This window comes from Ambystoma mexicanum, chromosome 5p (assembly GCF_040938575.1).
Source record: "Ambystoma mexicanum isolate Mex_15411 chromosome 5p, UKY_AmexF1_1, whole genome shotgun sequence".
In the NCBI taxonomy this organism is placed as follows: domain Eukaryota; kingdom Metazoa; phylum Chordata; class Amphibia; order Caudata; family Ambystomatidae; genus Ambystoma; species Ambystoma mexicanum.
Window position 1 is genome coordinate 1,100,194,907 of NC_090930.1, and position 14,510 is coordinate 1,100,209,416.

The following is a 14,510-nucleotide window of genomic DNA, read 5'->3' on the forward strand; positions in this document are numbered from 1 at the left end:
TGGGGATATCTGGGGAAAAAGGTCAGATTGGGTGGTGGAGTGATAGTTCTCTCCTGAGGGAAGTTTCCCGGGGCAGTAATTACCATATTAGCTCCCCCCAATGGGCAGGGGGAGTGTATACATACCCAAGGATTGGTTTAGTACCTTTGTACCTAAGACCTATATAGGTGGCAGGGTCAGAGGAATCATTATTCTGGGCTCCCGCCTGACTACCATTCGATTGGGCTGGGTTGGCAAGTCCCTTCTGCTTGTTGGCAGGAGGGTTTGTTTTAGGCCCCCCATCTCCAGATCCAATGGAGGGGTCGTTTTTACCTCTGCCACCTTTGCAGCAGCATGGGTGTTAGATGGTTTGGGGGTTTTGGCAGTATTTTTACTCTCAGCAGGCTTTGGACCTCGTAAACCCTGGTGGCCTGTTCAATCACCCAATCTAGGGTCCTGTGCTCGTGAAAGTCACGCACCAACTGAGTCATTATGTATATGATGAGCGCATGTAAATATGTAGTTATGAACTCCCTACTATTGATGTTCACCCACCAGGAAGTCTGAGCAAATACCCGCTTTAACACCTGCAAAAACTCCCTAGGCGCCTGATCCTCCCCACATTGCAAGTTATATGCAGCCTTATGGGTGGAAAAGTGTTTCAATAGGACCGCCTTATAAGTGGACCATTTATGATGACCCTGGTCCTCCAGTCCTCCAAAGAAACTGGAGTACTGAGGTGAGAACAGCCATTTCGCATATGCTATACAATTCACATCATTCCTGATCTGGAATTATGCAATTATCTGGAAATAAAGATTCCTGGTGTTCCCATACCGAATACTTGGCATTCTTGCGGTATGGGGTCAGGAAGCTCTTTATGGCCTTGATTTGTCTTATTGGGTTTTTCACAAAACCCTTGCTCTGCTTAACTGTCTTTTTCTTCCCCTGCACCTGAGCCCACTCACCCTCTGACTCACTGCTGCTACTGGTACTCCCTTCCCTTTCTTCTAGGTGCTCCATATCTCTATGAAACTGAGAATATTTCCCAGAACCACAGGGTCTGGACTCCTCTCGCCTGGACCAAAGTGAACCCTCGGGGTCACTCTCCCTGGATTTCCTTTCTAGCAGAGGATAGAACTCAGTTTCCTCATTCGCCCTACCAGGGCATCTGGGGAATTCCCCCCTTTCCCTTGATTATATGGAGGTTTTTAGAATGCCCTTCCTAGGCTGAGGGTTGGGCTTTTCTCCTTCAGAGAAGTGGGCAAGGTGGTCTCTTTGTAGTGGGATCTTCAGCCAATCTAACTCCATGACTTTCTCCTCATAAGAGTTTTCATAGTCTGAAGTGCTTACAGTATTATTCCTTACTTCCCAGGACACACTTGTCTGGCCACTTCCCCTTCTGTATGGTAGCGATGAATACTCATCCATATCAGACAGGGACTGGCCTTCTTGATCAGTTGGTCTAGGCCTAGGTAAGCCTAACTGCCTCATGTCACTGTGTTCTTGATAGGTGGCATGCATGAGGTTGGTTCCCATTTGTGCATGAGAGGTTGTAAATGACTGGCATGAGGCCCTTGTTGGGAAGGGCGCCTCACCTGATCAGTGGTCCTTGTCCTCAGGTCCTGTTTATAATTTTTGATTTCCTTGGTGTGGCTCTGACACCTGTGTCTCTCCTTATTTATTTGCTGTTGGTAGTCAGAGAGCTGGCTGTTTAACTCTGACACGAAGGCCTGATTAATCTCATGCACCCTGTTCTGAGCTACCAACCAATCTTTTGTTTGCTGCACCTCATGATGAAGTGATTCATTCTCCCTCTGTGAGCCTTGTATGCTCTGTGCATGTACAAAGCGCTTTTCCTTCAGGAAACTAATCTCTTTCTCTTGATCATCCCTACCATTCGCTGCCTTTGATAGGCCAGCTTCTATTTGTCTCACATGCCTTTTCAGCTCATTTCTTTTTTCTCTAATTCTGGTCAGTTCCTGAGAACCCGACTGTCCCTTCTCTACGTCCATTTCCAAATGATTTCCAAATGATTTATCATCTGTAATAGGAAGCTGTTATCCTGATTCAAGAGTTATTTTTCCTGAGCCAGCTGCATCCTCTGTTGTTTCAGTGTACTTACCTGCTGATGTATCTGATCAAAGTCCTTTTGTGAATCAACCCCTTTGATAAATTTCATTTTTCAACTACTTTATTTGCAATTGGAAGGCCTTAATGTCATCCAAAATGACTCTATTATATGCAGCCTGGTCATTTAGCTTGTGCTGCAGTGTGCTCAGATTTTCTACACACTCTTTCTGTGCATTTCTCAGTACACACAACTGTGATTCACGCTCTGCACTCCCTTGCTGACATGTATCCAGCCTGATTCATCCTAGTATCCTGACTATTTTGCCAACGCTCTTCCACTAAAAGGAAATGAAAATATAACTGAGCAGTTAGCTGAGCCATTTGTATCTGTTTATCACAAGCAGTTGTGGTAATTTAAAATGCATCAAGTGCTTTGTGCAATATTTCCCTTTCAAGCCAAATATTATTGCTTACTGAGGTAACCTCCTGCACAATTCTGGTTTGCCAGTTTCCTGCATCACCCTCAACCCATTCTCCTTTAAAAAATAATTTAGTTAGGAGATGTCACCTGGCTTCACCAATTTGTATAGTAGTCATGGCTTTTTGCACCTTAGTAAAACTTTCTTTATGCAGGGGCAGAAATCACCCTGTTCCTGCTTGATTTCCTCACACAAATACATTCTTACACACTCATACGTTTTCACCTATACACATCAGTGGAACTCAAGGGGTCACTTTAACAAAACAAAGATGACTTTCCCTACACCTTAATGCAATTGCATCAAAATTAAAAGTCTGTCACAATGCACTTGAAATAGGCAGCCAAATTCCAGCCACGAGACCCCAATGTGTAACAGTTTATTGAGAGACCACCCTCAACACGAGGAGTTCCTTCCCTCCCACCTCAAGGTGTCACGCAACAAACTATTTAACAGATTGTTTTCTTCAGCCCTGCTTCAGACGCATATCATGCCCCTTGGTTCCCTCTCCCCTGAGCTAACAATGAGCCTAGACCAGGACAGTGTACGGGAAATATATTTGTATTTATTTAAATAACAGTAATAGAAATTAGCACGCAAATGTCAAACACCACTTTATCTGTGGCACAACACATTCAACTTCTCTCAGCATAAATAAATCGCAAAAGTGAGTTTGAAAGAACACAATCACAATTCTTCACTTTCTGCAAATTTCACATCAAGAAATCATTACACTGATCAATAATGAAAGCAATTATCATATAGTGATGTGCGATTTTGGTTTTCCTGCAGGCTTAAAAGACTTGCAGTAGAATTTCAAGATTGGTACAAATACATATAGCAATTATGATTTCTCCCACACTTTTGTTTTAAAATAAACACAGGATGATTTAGCAGTTTGTTTTTCAGTCCCCCCTTACTTTGGTAGGTGTTGGAAAATCGGACAAAAAAATGTGAATGATTTGGGGAATTTGGGATTTCAGACCCCCCCTGCACTGAAAGGCCTGCGTTGTGGAATCTGGATAAAAAGGTTGGACTGATTTAAGAACAAAGACATCCCTGTTCCTTAAAGAAGTAGGGGTCAGCAGGACAAAAAGGATTACCCAATTCAATGATAAGCTATAGTTTTCAGCGCACACTGGGAAGTGAGCTTTGTTAATTTTGAATTTTGACAAAATTCACCCCATAGTGTTCTGCCAAATGTGGAACTAATTAAATTAATATGTTTAGTTAAATAGGCTAAGGATCTACATAGTTTGCCCCCCTCCAACCCACTATAAAGCAAAAGGATTTAAGGCAAGCCAACTGCCCCACCTTTTGGTTTCCCAGGGCTCAGTTCTACTTGCATAGAAAGTCTATGTTTAAAGTTCAGGAAGCCAGCTGCATCTCAGGACACTGTGGGTCTGGTCACTCCACTCTCAAAGATGGCCTCCACCTCTCCCCCAAAGGACCTAGTGAGCTTTGAGGCCTTGCTAGAAATAGAAAGCTCCACTCAGATGCACTCTCAGCAATCTCTAGTGTTTCCTTTCAGCTGTCAGATGGTAAGTTTCAGCAGTCCTCTCTGTCTCTCTGTGTGTCAGTCTGTGTGTGTTTGTGTGTCCTCTCCTCCTGGTGCAGTCCCCCTTATATAGCAGCGATGACACCGCCAATTTTACAATCTTGGGGAAGTACTCTGCAATAATTCCCGCAGCTAGCATTGGACAGTTAGCCTTCTCTATCCTCCCAAACCTAGCCTCCAAGTCAGGATTGACATATGGCAATCCCCATTTGTAATCGGCATGTGTTCTCCTTTTAGATTTTTGGCAAAAACTAGTTATGTATCACAACTTCATAATTTTTCTAGCAACTGCCATAATATATATATATTCTGATTCAGCTAATCATGGGGAAATAGATGAGCTGACCACCAGCTTCATACCATGTAGCACGCCCATGTGGCACATTTCTGCTGTTTCCATAAAAAGCATAACAGTTATGGATAAGTAAGTCATTAGCCATATCCCTAATTTTATTCTCCACCCTCTCACCAACTCTCACATTTGGAACATGTTCAGATCAGCCAGAAACCTAGTTTAACTGGCCATTACAGTTCCCTGAGTCGCAGTTGGATGAATTTTATATTTCCAGATCATCTGGAAATTACATTAAAAATGGTACATAAATGAAAGCCGTATGGCTTAAAGTTGCTGAGAAAAAGACCTAAAGGATAATAGTCCTTTTAAATTAATTGTGAATCTTTATGTGGCACAGATGACCATTCTCCTGCCTTCTGGCCATTTGTTTTCACTGGGTCAGCCTGTACCCAGAGTTTTTTTTTGTATCAGTCTCTTTGTGTTGGAAGCTCGCTCTTTGAAGTTGCTACCCCCATTTTCACACATATTGGCCATGCTCCAGCCAAGGCGAACTTCTCCTGCAGTCAATGCCTTCAGAGCGAGCAGTTCTGGAGAACACTGAATTTTGACACCTATACCAGGAAACTTTATTGCAGTTGTTAATTAGATGGGAGATGTAACATCCAGATGGGCAGTGGGAGATTTCCTTGTGATGTTTCCCACAGCCAGCAAAAGGGTTTGTCTTGGGCTGACATTTTTCTATGAAAACAAAGTGGCTTTTCAAATGTCACTCGAGTTTTGTATGTGAAACATAATATACTTTGCTATTTGTCAACCCGCACATCATGTTTTTTCCCTGACATTTTCCTGTTAGCAGTGATACATTTTCACATTTAAACTGCTTTTATTTGCACACACCTGTGCAAGCCATTTTGTGTCACTGTTTAAAAATCCTGTTTTCTATGTTACAGGGTTCTTTGATTCCTCCTTCTTTTGTAAATTAAAATGTGGCTTTTCAGTTGATAATGACAGGTAGGCCCCTTTTCCATATGGCTCTTCAATTTTACTTAAAATAAAGGCCAAGCCATTTTTGTTTCAGTGTTTAAAATCGTGCTGTTCATGTGAAAGGGACTTCTGCTTGGGGCCTTTGAATGCACACCACATTCTCCCCCTGTCTTCCATAACTCTTTGTTGTGGAAGAGCGGGACAGAGTGGGGTTTCATTAGGCATACTTTCTTTCTTTAGGGAGTGGGCATTACAGTCTCGCCCTCCATCTCTGGGTGGTGGGTATGACACGGCACCCCCTTTTCTTCCTTCCTTTGGGAGTTGGCTCTCCAGTCTCCCCTTCCATCTTTGGGTTGGAGGGTATGGCACGGAACCCCCTTTCTTCCTTCCTTTCCAGGTCCCTGGGGTTCTCACCGGACTCCACTCTCACCTCCAGCCTGGAAGTTAAGGAGGTTAGTTCTCTAATTAAAGGTTGAAAAAGAGTTTTACTTTTTTCACACATATTTCCCCGGAAGATTTACGTAGAATTTACAACAACAACATACAATAATTATAACATGACATTTTCACCATTTCACAAAACACATTTTATTTATTTTCTTCATTTTTTACAATAACACCAAGTAAATTACTCACTGTTATATATCTATCTGCATTAGGCTCCACCCAATTCTTCATCCTTCCTTTTAATTTTTCAGATGGTTCTTATGCTTGACTTTCAATTAACTCATCAATCAGTCATAAAGCGTGTCTGGGATGACAGTTTTTCAACTGATCGATGTGGACCCATTTTTCTTCTGTCTGTTCTCCTTTTGGGATGCGGATCTTGTGACATTTTATCTACAATTTCAAAGGCATCACTCCAAGATGGGTGGAACCTCCTGAGCTCCTTGACTTGATTCCTTTGTACAGGTAAACCTTGTCCCCTACTTCATACGCTTTCTTGGAGCTCTTTAGATCATGGTAGGTCTTCATTCCTTCAGCCGACTTTTCTAAATTGCATTGCGCATAAGCAAAAGCATGCTCAAGGTGCTTCCTTAAATTTTCAATGTACTCATGAGTAGTGGATGCATTTATCAGTGTCTGCTCCTGAGTCCTATAGAGCAGATGCTGCGGTTACACCATTTTTCATCTGATCATGAGCTCAAATGCAGACATCTTTGTTGCAGAAGATGGTGTAGACCTAATAGCCATCAGGACAAATGACAATCGGATGTCCCAACTGGGTCTAGAATCTGCCACAAACATTTTTAAGATACTCACAATTTATTTAATGTAATTCTAAAGTGCTTGAACAAGAAGCCCTGAGGCATGGGAACGCTGAGACTGACAAACAACACGCAAAATACAAAATCAGGCAGGGCTTCAGAAATCAAACATACATGGTAGTTCTCTATGTCATTCGATGAGGAACGTTTTCAGTTTGCGTTTGAATATAGGGAGGCTAGGGTACAACCTTAGGTCATGGTGTAGGGTATTCCAAAACCGGGGTGTAGAGGTTGGAAAGCATCCATCTTTTACCAGGATAATCTTGCCTTAGGGATTTGCAGTAGACCTGTGATTTTGGACCTAAGACTGAGCCTGTCAGGTAGTCAGGTTAACTGTTTTGCAGTTAAGATGGACTATTTCCCATGAAGGCATGAATGTGCAATACAAAGGGTACGAAATATGACCCTTTTTGCTATAGGCAACCATTGTAGTGATTTCCATGCTACTGATACATGATCAGTTTTGTGTAGACCTACCACAACCCTCACTGCATTGTTTTAAACAACTTGCAGGTGGTTTAGTTCTCCTTTCCCTATTCCTAGTAGGATACTGGCACAGTAGTCCAGACGGCTGCCTATGATTGCCCTAGCCAAAGTGGCAGACTTGAAGCTTCAACATGCGGCCTAATCTGTGCCAGGAGTTTGATTTAATAAGATGAATTTGACACTAAGCTACTGATGTGTGCCCTCATTGAGAGCTCAAGAATTACAATCAGTGTCTTTACTTTTTTGAGAGTGAGAAGTAGGCAGTCTGCAATTTGAAAGGAAGAGTAGTCCTGATCCAAGTTGCGCAATTTAGGAACAGTGCCCAAGATCATGATCTCTGTTTTGTAGTTGTTTAGGGCTACAATTGTTTTGTTGGATCTTTTTATCCCCCTGCTTGAGGCCTGGCGGTAGGCAATGTGGAGTTTTCATTTTACCCCTAGAATCTCCCACATCTTTGCCATTACCTCACTAGTAAAATGGCTTCCTCAGTCCGACTCAATCCTTCTCCGAAATGAGAGAAGATGTGGTTGATCATTAGTGTAGCAGCTGTCTCCCCCTTACAATTTGGGGCTGTAAGACATTCTACCCACTTTGTGAACAAGCATGTCACTGTTAACATGTACTTGTTTCCTCTAGAGGAGCGAATCAATGGCCCGATGAAATTGACTTGCAAATCGGGCCAAGGCAGTGTCATTCCCCTTTTTATTGTGGGGGAGCTCTCTGTGTGAGTGAACTGGGTTGCAATTGAGCACACACAAGACACCCCTTTACGTAAATGCTGGGGTCCTGGCCCATGTATGGGTAGTACGCAACCTCACCCAAGATTTCCAATGGCATATGAAATCCCCTATGATCCGCGGTGGCCGCATCATGGGAGTGGTTCAACATCAGACTTTGGAATGAGGTAGACCACCCACTGGTCAAAGCCAGCTGGGGCTCTCCTTACCAACAAACTGTCTTGGATCTAGAACATTTTGGAAAACTACATCAACACCCGGAGATGCTCTTTATCGGTATAATCTGACTCTGTTAGAAGAAAGCTTACAGGGTCTTCAATGTGTCGATAACATTTCCCAATGATCGGGTCCCCTTTCTCTGCAGTGATCAAATATGCATCCAGGGTATATTTACTCCACTGCGCTGTCGAGAGTTTGCTGTTAGAATGAGTTTGTGACCTGGTGACAGCAGCAACTTGTATTTCACCCAGCAGGGATTCCTTTTCTATAAAATCCCCCCTACAGAGCTGTGGTTTTATCCAGCTGCACAGCCAGGTAATTCCCACTCTTATCTGGCCCCTCTATCTTGGAGTAACCTCCTATCTTCTTCCAATAGATGGTCATCTCATTGGAGGTCACCAGATCATCGATTGACTGGATTAGCTTGGCATGCTTTAGGGGTTTGTTGTTGGCACAAAGCATGCCTTGATACTTTCAGTTAATCAGGTGCTCCACAAACTCATTCCTGACATAATCAGCGATCATGACCAGTTAATTGAGTTGGTGGTGCACTACAGTGAGGATGTCTTGATAAACAGCCATCAACCCTACAACCTGACTACTTTGGGGTCCTATTTTATAACCAGCAGAGGGTTCTGGGGAATCATTTACCCAGGCTTGCCCAATGCCAGCCACCAGTTCCCTTTCCCTGTTGTTATCAACATGTTAGGAGCACCCATCCACATAAACTGTGGGTATCCTCTGACATGTGTCTTCTTCATAGACCCTGTGTGGGGAAGTTAAGTACGCCTCCATGTTGTTGTTGGCCAGTTTTCTTGAGCAGGAACATTGCTTTTTGACAGCCGCACATCATGTCATTTCCCTGACATTTTTCTGTTAGCAGTCATACATTTTCACATTTAAACTGCTTTTATTTGCACATACCAATGCAAGCCCGTTTTGCCCGTTTTGTGTCACTGTTTAAAAATCTTTTTTTCCAGTGACAGGGATCTTTGGTTCCTCCTTTATTTGTAAATTAATATGCTGCTTTTCCTTTGGTAATATCAGATAGGCCCATTTCCCAGGTGGCTCTTCAATTCTACTGGACAAAAAAACCCAAAGGCCAAGCCTTTTTTGTTTCAGTGCTTAAAATCCTACTGTTCATGTCAAAGGGACTTCTGTGTGGGGCCTTTGAATGAATGCACCCCACAGTTTGATTAGTAGATATCCCTTTCAGTAACAGAATTACCAGAATAACTGTATTCTTTAATACAAATGTTAAAAGCTAGAGCATTTTCTCCCATTCCAGATGGCATTCTGTCACACATCTGTTTCACTGTCATCAACGAACTGAAGAAACGTGGCTCCACCTCATAGCTGATCTGCTATATGTCAGACTCTGCAGTCACTTCTCCGTGAACAGTGTCATCACTGGTGCTTACACACTTCATGTAAGTGTACTGTACGAAAGATCGATACAGTCAGGAGAAGGTGTGCCGTGTACATGTTTGAACTAGTTTTCTGTGGACATGGTTGCCATCTTGCAGGAATCCACACCACCAACTTACTTTTTTCTCCTTTCGACAGACCCTCCCTAGGATTTTGCGACCCTAATTGCCACATTTAGCGGCAATACAAAGGAAATATTGTGGCACAAATACGTACATTTTTGTGGCATTTATGCTTTATTAAAATAGGCATAGGTAGGTACTATAAGTTGTAGATTCTCATTACTAGTACGACTTGTGTACCTTTGGAATGAAAACAATCTCAGATAAAAGAAGCTCCATCATATAAATGATGTGTGAGGCTCTTGACCACTTTTTCCGTGGCCCCTGGATATCAGAAATGTATGTGGATTTGTGGACCAGATTAACTATTATGTGTGGCAGATGGTTAAAATCCTAAGTTTTGCGGCTTTTTAATAAGGCACATTTAAAAATGGTAAATGTTACGCTTTTTTGTTGCAAGCCTAAAATCATTATATGCTGGATGGTCTTTTTAATCTGTAATATGGTGCATTTGAATGACCACCACCCCCCTATCTGCCCTTTGAGTACCGTTTTGCACGCAGATATTTTTCTCTGATCATTCGTCATTTCATATCAGGCTTCTTTTTGCTTCATCAATACTCTTTCTAGTTCTTGCAACAGAATTTACTTTTAATGTGGTTGCCTCCCTCATGCTTGGCATTATGCAATTTGGGGACAGTGCACAAGTGCCCCAAATATCTTTGCTTTGTTAGGAGCAGCTCATCAACAAGTATGCAAAGGTCTTATTCTGAAAATGTTACTTTTTCCTGTGCATTCAAACAATGCTGTGGGCTACGCTTAAGTAGGCAGCATGCAGTGTGCCTTTAGTGTGCTTCACAGTCGGATTATATCAGTCCGTGTTGCCTTCAATGTGTTTTACAGTACAAACACTTGCCGTAGTCCTACCACTGCATGCAGCGCAGTGTAAGCAGAGGAGTCATGTTGCCCTGCCTATAACCTTTCGGGAGACTTTAAAGAATTCTGCGCACGTGTGTTGGTTCATTTTTGGGCACACAACAGAATATTCAGGAATTTTTGACTTGTTGACATTTTTTCCCAAAATAAAAACATTTGGAATAGTTTAATGACTATGGTACTGACAAATTGGTAAAATTGGCATGCTGTCTGTGAAGATTCTTGTTAATGAATGAGAGGAAGCTGATAATATTTATGTATCTCAATTAAGAATTTAGGAAAAGAGCTGATGAGTTCATCAGATAAAGGGAAACAGATGAGGTTAATGAAGTTAAAATATGATTTAAAAAAATTACAAGTGAGAAGTCTGAGTTTGCAATCTTCAGGACAAAATGCATATAATTTGAGGGAGGAGAGAAATGCGGACGATTGCTAGCTCATTGCTTGAGGGTAAGAGAAGGAAACAGAGCAGTTGGTGCGATAAAAAGGGATCAAGGGGTGACTCGGGATCCAAGAGAAATAAATGAGGTATTTAAACATTTCTATGCAAATTTGTACAGTGAGCCCATGAGAGTAGACCCAGATCGAATGGACCGATTCCTATTGAGTTTGCAGATTTAAAAAATGACAGAGGAAGAGAAAGAAAGTCTAGACTCGGAATTAACTTTAGAAGAAGTCAAGAAGGCAATTTGGAGCGTGAACCTAGGGAAATGCCTAGGGCAAGATGGTCTACCAGCTGAGTTTTATCGGGCAATGCCAGAAAATGTTACCACCTACTCTGAGACACACAACAATTTCCCTTTTACTTAAGCAAGGTCGTCCAGAGTTGGATCCAAGTAGTTATAGACCTATTAGTTTGATTAATTCAGACAGCAAAATATTATTCAAAATCCTGGTGAATAGATTGGAGAAGATACTCCCAAGATTAATATATCCCAACCAAACAGGTTTTTATAAAGGATAGAGTTTCAGCTTCAAACATGCAGGAGTTGTTACTTACCATGGAAGAATCCCAAAAGGAACATTTTAAATAGAGTCAGTGCCCTTGTCCTTTGTTGCAGAAAAGTTTTCGATCGAGTTCGATTGGAATTCCTGCTGAGAATGATGGAGATGATGAATTTTGGCACTGAATACCTGAGTTGGATCAGAGTGCTTTATAAAAACCCTACAGCAGACATTGACACAAACTGAAGAATATCTGGCAAATTTGAATTACAATGTGGGACGCGCCAAGGATGCCCTTTATACCCTTCACGTTTTGTGATTTCAATGAAACCACTGGCTGAGGCAATAAGAGCTGATAACAGGATTATTGGAATTAACTTTAATGGAGTTTGTCAAAAGCTTTGGTTGTATGCCGATGATCTTCTAGTGGTTATTCAAGATCTTACAACATCAATCCTGGTCCTGATGAATTTGATTGAGGAATTTGGTTTGGTGTCAAATTATAAGAAAAAATGTTCCAAATCAGAGGCTCTACCTTGTACTCATTCGACCAGCGGAGTACTGATAAGGAACTTTGGCTTCAGATGGTGCCCATATAAGATGAAATACTTGGGCATATGGATCACAAAGAATATTAATGGAAATGATGAGCCTAAACATGGACATCATAACACAAAAAATATCATTGGAAATAGAGCGATGGGAGTCGCTTAATATTTCATTGGGAGGCAGGGTAAAAGCTATTATGATGATAACACCGAAAATAACCTATGTCCTGAGTATGACCCCTCTTCCGGTGAAGAAATCAATATTGAAGAAGGTGGATAGCATACTCAAATATGTTATGTGGAATAGAAAGGTTCAGAGATTGAAGTTGTGGAAACTACAACTGCAGAATGATAGGGGGGGATTAAACATTCCAAACATTGGGCGTTACCATCAAGCCGTCACGTTGCGACATGTTATGCTGTTCATTGTAGAAGATGGTGGGACAGTTGAATACATGGGCAATCCTTTCAACTTGCAGTACAGATTGTGTGGCTCACTCTACATTGATTGAATTTTTGAGATCTACCTGGAGGGCGTATGAAGTGGCATTGAAAATGAGGCCTGGTTTAATTAACACTTCTTCAATATAGATGAATCCAGTAATTAAGACAAAGAACAAAACCATATTTTGGATAAATTGGTTTGCAGCAGGAATCAAAAAAATCGAACATTTATTTGAAGGTGAAAGATGGAAAACATTTCAAGAGTTAAAAGTAGAATATAACTTATCTGAATGCACTTATGGAGAATATAGGAGTTTGAAAAGAGCAGTGAATATACCGAAATTGGTCAATTCCGAGTTATTGAATACTATTAAGAAAATAGGCAGTCAAGAGAACATGCCATCTAAGATGTACCACCTGTTAAGCAGGAACTCAGAAGGGAATAAAAAGATCTTGGATACATGGTCGGCATGCCTAAAGGAGGAGATGACGCAAGGTAGATGTGAAGTTATGTACAGGAACATCAAGAGGATGTCTTTAAACGTAGGTGAAAGGGCATGTCAAGTAAAGATCCTGAACAGAGTGTTTGGACACCAGTTCGAATGCATAAGCAGGGTTTGATCATGACTGATAATTGTTGGGGATGTGGTCACGCCCGTGGTACATTGGAACATATGTTCTGGAATGTACAAGGTTAGAGATTTTTTAGAGAGGAATTACTGGTTTGATGAACAGAGTGGTGAAGGAAGATCTGGATTTGATTTCGAGATATTGATCCTGTGAGAAGATAAGATATTGGGGGACTTAAGTCATCATCAAGTAACCTAGATTTGAAAAGGGGCTTTAGTGGCAAAAAAAACAAATATTGCGAAATTGGAAGCCGACAGGTTTTCTAACATGGAACTCTTTCTTGGGTGGGAGAAATGTATTCAATTTACAATATTGAAAAGTTGCTTCTAACAATGCAGAAAAAAGAAGCCCTGTTTCAGAAAATGTGAGGGCCTTCTTCAGCTTGGAATTGGACTGAGCATTGGTCTCAAGAAGAAGTTTGCACATAAGATAAGTACATTTTCGATATTCTGTATATTTGTAAAATGCATATGTATTTATATATATTAATGATATTTATAAGGTTAAAAGGAAATATGTGTATATATATATATATATATATAGATATATATATATATATATATCTCTATATATATATAGATATATATATATAGATATATATATAATTTTTTTTGTTTTGTTTTCTTCTCTCTAACTCTTTTCAGCAAGATCGTAAGATTGGATATTATATTCTAGTTTGATTGTTTTCGGGGTGGTTTCTGGGTCTATTTATTATTGGAATTTAAGGATGTTTCGGCTGTATATGTTGAAGTTATTGTGTTTTTACATGCTTTTGGAAAATTTGAATAAACTAGTGCCAAAAAAATATATAAATATTTATGTATTTCCTCTTTATTTAACACGTACGTCATTGTAAGTAAAACTGTGTCCACACCCGGCAAATAGATATATCTGTTACAGAGCCATGGGGATACACGTGTTGCTCTGTCAATCACCTGCTACAATATGTGCTTGTGGGCCGAGCCTGTGCCCTTCCATGCTCCGTGCCACATAATGATGTCATGGTGTGCAGTGGAGTGTGCAATCTGCATGGGTGTGACACTACATCATCCCCAATTGTCATTAATTAAGTTCATACTGACTGAACCATTCAGGTGCAGGTTTCACTCCCCTCTCCTCCATTGTTGTCTAAACTTTCCCTTGAACTTCTTCCCGATAATGTACAGCTTCTACTTCGGTTGATGTGTTCCTTTGTTCTGTTACTTCAGGTTGAGGTTTGTTGTAGTCCCTTGGTTGTGAGTGCTCATTATTTGTTTGAATCCTCTTGTCCCTCTGATACATTGTTACCCTGGCCCTGTTCCATTTCTTGCAACCTTAAATGGTTATAGTGTCATTGTTTACCCCAGTGACACTTACTAATCTGTCATGTTTTGAAGAAGTGTTCTTGTCTTTCTGGGGAATTTGTTTCTTTCCAAAATCACCAATGGTGAATTTCACTG